At 47.5% G+C, this 4830-nt stretch overlaps 1 pseudogene; it reads right to left on the reverse strand.

Annotated features, from left to right (window-relative positions):
- Positions 1 to 369: 369 nt before the first annotated feature.
- Positions 370 to 4535, reverse strand: LOC129138877 (syncytin-1-like; annotated as a pseudogene).
- Positions 4536 to 4830: the final 295 nt, after the last annotated feature.

The following is a 4830-nucleotide window of genomic DNA, read 5'->3' on the forward strand; positions in this document are numbered from 1 at the left end:
TAATAGAGTGAAAACAGAGCTCCCATACAAAGGGAGGGAACCCAAAGAGGGTTGCCGTTGCCAGCTTGAATGCCTGGGTTTATATCCCAATCATTGGCCCTCCCGCTGTGCTCTCAGGCGATAGATGATTGGCTATTTCTTTGCCTCCTGTTTTTGCCTAATTAGCATTTTAGTGAGCTCTCTTTACTACCTGACTGGTCGGGTGTGAGCTAAGTTGCAAGCCCCATGTTTAAATGTGAATGCAGTCACCTTCCCAGCTAGACTTAGGGATTCTTAGTCGGCCTAGGAAATCCAGCTAGTCCTGTCTCTCAGATCCCCCTCTCAACAGGAAAACCCAAGTGCTGTTGGGGAGGTTGGCCAACTACCGCTCTAACTGCTTCCTGCCGAATTGGGGCATAGTAGGGGTTGTGCAGTTGAGATTTCCTCGGGAGGGATGCTTTCGATGTCATTAACATCGGAGCATGGGCTAGCAGACTGGTCCAGGGGTCCGCGGTAGATCTTAGTCATGGACTGCATCTGGGGCTCCATTTGAAGAACCATTTGTAGCTTTACAGCTTTGATTCTGAAAGAGACAAACTTAACAAGGAGGTTAAAGATACAGGGTCCAAAGAGGAGTAACAATATTATAGCTGGTAGAGGTCCTAAGAAGGGAGAATCCAGGGCATCCATTGGCTGAGGAAGCCCCAGGGTCCGGTGTTTTGAAGCTCCTCTGCTCTATGTTGTATTTGATCTCGAATTTCTTTAACTTTCTCGGTGACGATTTCGGATTGATTAACATAATAACAGCATTCTTCCCCTAAAAATAAACAGGTTCCCCCTCTTTCGGAGGTTAGCAAGTCTAAAGCTCTTCGATTTTGAAGGACCACTGCTGCTAGGGAGTTAAATTGATCTTGCAAGGTGACCAGGGAGTCGGCGACCTGTTCCATGTCACCATTTAGTTCTTGAGATAGTTTGTAGTAGAACTGAGTAGAGGTTGTGATGCCATCAATGTCAGTACCTAGTCTGCCTAGCACTCCTGCTCCAACAACAAAAGGAAGAATGGGTACTCTTTTGTTGCCGGGCGTAGGTGTGACATAATTGTATAAATCTTGTTCAGTGTAAATGGTCATAGGGACAGTAAGAATGAGAGGACGCACATAGATTCTGAAGGGCCATTCAAACAACGATAGTCTGAGGTACCACAGACAAAAAATATTCCTGAGGGTAGGCAGACTATTTGTGTGGGAGGAGTTACCCACCTGATGCATTGGGAGTTGGTTGTGTCTATAGTATTGTTAAATTTTACACAGGTAAGGTTTGAGGTATGGGTTATCTCCAGATTGGAAACAAGAGGTCCTACTAAAACGGAAGTGGTGTTTATTTTTGTGCTGGAGTTGTTCCATTGTTCAGGTACAGGGATTGAATGTATGGCCTGAAGTGCAGGGGGAGGCACATCCAACAGTTAGTAGGGTTTTGGGCCGAAACCTTATGGAGCCTAGTGAGGGTAGTATTAAATAAGCTTACCAGCCGAGTATGGGTATGGAGGGTTTCATGTAGTTTTGAGAGATCTAGTCCTTTGTAGGGGCTGGGGGTACTTTGTACCCAGGTCAGTTGGGAGATTATTTCCTTTATGTGTTTTTCTCTTGCCTGATCTTGAACTCCACCCCCATCAGACATACCGTTATGGGTGAAGTAAGTCCAACAGACTGGCTCCAAGTCCTCCAGGACAACTAGGATTAATCATTTTCCCTGTCCAATAATGAGTATTTGCATGCATGCAAAGAGTTGCAGAGTTATAGCCACTCTTGTGGGGCATGTGGGTGTGGGCCATGAAGGTGGGGTTTCCTTTAGATATACTCCTATACGATGGGACATCAATATTTCCGGGAAGCCGCATTCTTCAGGAAACTCTTGGTAAGGGGAGCTACTGGTTGTACAGCAGCATGGAGGGGGTGCAGTGAGAGTGAAAGGGGATACTGCCTTTGGTAGGGAAAGGAGGCAGAATCCTTTAGTTTAACTTGAACAGGACGGGCATTCTTTGCTCATCCATATGTCCTTCTGTTGCCTAGACTTCAGGATTAATTCCTTCCTCAAGCAGGGGACAACAAACGGGTGTTCCTTCTCCTATGTTCAGGTGTATAATGACTCCTGCTTTTGCTAGAATGTCTCTCCCTAACAAGGGAATGGGGCTTTCAGGCATAATTAGAAAAGCATGTGAAAAGAGTAAAGTTCCCCAGTCACAACTTAGTGGCTGGGAGAAGTATCTAGTGACTGGCTGCCCTAGGACCCCTTGGATAGTGACAGATCTGGAGGACAGTTGTCCGGGACAGGAGAGTAAGACTGAGAAGTCCGCGCCAGTGTCCAGGAGACAGTTAACCTCCTGGCCCTCAATGGTCAAGCATACCCGGGGCTCTGTGAGGGTGACGGCATGGGCTGGCGCTTGCCCTGGGCACCCTCAGTCCTGCTGCTGGATCATCTGGTTAGTGGCTTCTGACTCAGGGGACCTTCGTCCCCTGAGGCAGTTGGCCTTCCAGTGATTCCCTTGACATAAGGGGCATGGACGAGGGGGCAGCTTATTTCCACTTGGACAATCTTTTTTAAAGTGTCCTTGTAGACTGCACTGGAAGCAAGCCCTATTAGGCAATTGATTTGCCCAGCTATTCCCTTTTCCAGAGCCTCCAAAATCCGCTTGCCTGAGGTCCATGACTAAAGTGGTGGCCCTTTTTTTTTTAACCCGTTTGTCCCATTCTGCCTGCTCCTGCTGATCTCTATTATAAAAAACTGAGGTTGCCAAGTTCAATAGGGTTTCTAAGTTTTGCTCTGGGCCTAAGGCGGACTTTTGAAGAATACCCATTGTGATTTTTTCCTCAATCACCTGGGAGGAAACATCTATTGTCCTGTCCTGAAGGGAGTTCCTCCTAGGTCTGGTCAGACCTTTATATGGTAATTAATATTTAAATCCCCTGTAAGGAAATCTGCTGGGTTAAGGGAATTATCAGTGGTTAGCGTTAAATTACCTTTTTCTAAAAGAATAGCCCCATACTTTAAGATTTTTGAGTTAGTAAGCTACCTTTTTTGACTTAGAATAATTCTAAACTGGTGAGGTGTGCTCACAAAGAGGTTTCCTCTAAAAGTTATTTTTCTACTTTCTTCCATTAGCAAAGCAGTTGCCGCTACAGATTGAATGCATCTGCTGGTTACTGGGTTAAGGATTTTTGATAGGAAAGCTACGGGTTGTCAGTGGTCTCCGTGTTTTCAGGCTACGCCCTTGTTTACGCTGACAACAAGGTAGTATTGGAGTATTACAGGGTCACAGAGAAGACCCTCAATTATCAATTATAGGTTTAAATTTACCCTGGCTTTTAAAGGAATAGGGCACACTGTTTTTTTACTATTTCTCTGTCTTTCTTTCTCTCTTTGACTCCCTCTCTCTCCTCTCTGTCTCCCTGTCTCTCCTCTCTGTCTCCCTGTCTCTCCTGTCTCCCTCTCTCTCCTCTCTGTCTCTCTCTCTCCTCTCTGTCTATCTCCTCTCTGTCTCTCTATCTCCTCTCTGTCTCGCTCTCTCCTCTTTGTCTCTCTCTCTCTCTCCTCTCTGTCTCTCTCTCCTCTGTCTCTCTCTCTCTCTCCTCTCTGTCTGTCTCCTCTCTGTCTCTCTCCCCTCTTCTCTTAGCCATTACTAACGTGGGGCCCTGGCAAATGTGGTGGGGAATGGGTCCCACATAACTGCCAATGTCGAGAGCTGTATGCCTAAATTGGGAGGGACACCAGGGACAAGACTCCCTGGGTTTATAGCCTAGATGCCTAAGGACGCGGGGTAGAGCTTTCTTAAATCCCTTTGGAGATACAACTTGCTAGAGGAAATGAAAGTCTGAACCATTAGTACCTAGGAGGCAGGGATCAGAGGAAGTAGATTCAGAGGTAAGGAGAATTTTGGGGTGACACTTTCAAGAAAGTCATGGTCAGGATCCTAGAGGTATGAGTCAGAAGGAAAGGTAGGGGCGTACGCATGGGCGACTGTTGAATAGAGACTTCTGGCTGCGCCATGAACTCAACCGGCTAATGCCGGGAGTTTGGGATGACAGCTTTCTGCCTCTAGTCGGCCCTCGGCTTCCCCAAGAAAATTGAAAGTGGAAGCTGGTTCTGGGCAGGCCAACATTCCCAACCCACAAGGGTTGGGGGTTGTTAGAAAGCCCTTTCCCAGACAGCCTCACATCTAAGTCTTAAGTCCAGTGGCCACGCTAATCGTTTTTAACTGGCCGACAGGTGCCTGGTATTTTCCTGCAATTCTAAGGAAGGATAGGACGGAATAGCAAGCGAAAGTGGTCCAATATTACTCACCGCTTTGGAGGTCCCTTCGTGGTCACCAAAATGTCACCAGGGGGTCCTTGCTCCCAGAGATCCCAAGATGGTGGTGGGCAGCATCCAAGATGGCGGAAGGCCGCTTCCAAGATGGTGGCAAGCCTTGTGTTCTCTGACCTGGGGTTCTTGGCCTCACAGATTCCAAGGAATGGAATCTTGGGCCATGTGGTGAGTGTTATAGCTCTATTAGAAGCCATGGGTCACGGAAGACAACTGTGGAACCCAGTGACTAGTGTTCACCTCAATTAGGACGAACCCGGGCACTTAGCCATGCAAGAACAATGGCAAGCCTTTAGCATGATCGGGAGCAGCAATGGGTGCCTTGCTGGATCAGGAGCACAGCAGACACCCTGCCGGATCCAGAGGGATGGAAGTCAGCAGTGGGTCTGCGATGGCAGCAAACAGCAGTGGTGGACAGCGAGCGAAAGCTCAGCTTGAGCCATAGCAAACACAGACCAGAAGAGAGTACAGTTGCAAGATTTAATAGAGTGA

The sequence above is a fragment of the Pan troglodytes genome, chromosome X, assembly GCF_028858775.2.
Source record: "Pan troglodytes isolate AG18354 chromosome X, NHGRI_mPanTro3-v2.0_pri, whole genome shotgun sequence".
Taxonomy (NCBI): domain Eukaryota; kingdom Metazoa; phylum Chordata; class Mammalia; order Primates; family Hominidae; genus Pan; species Pan troglodytes.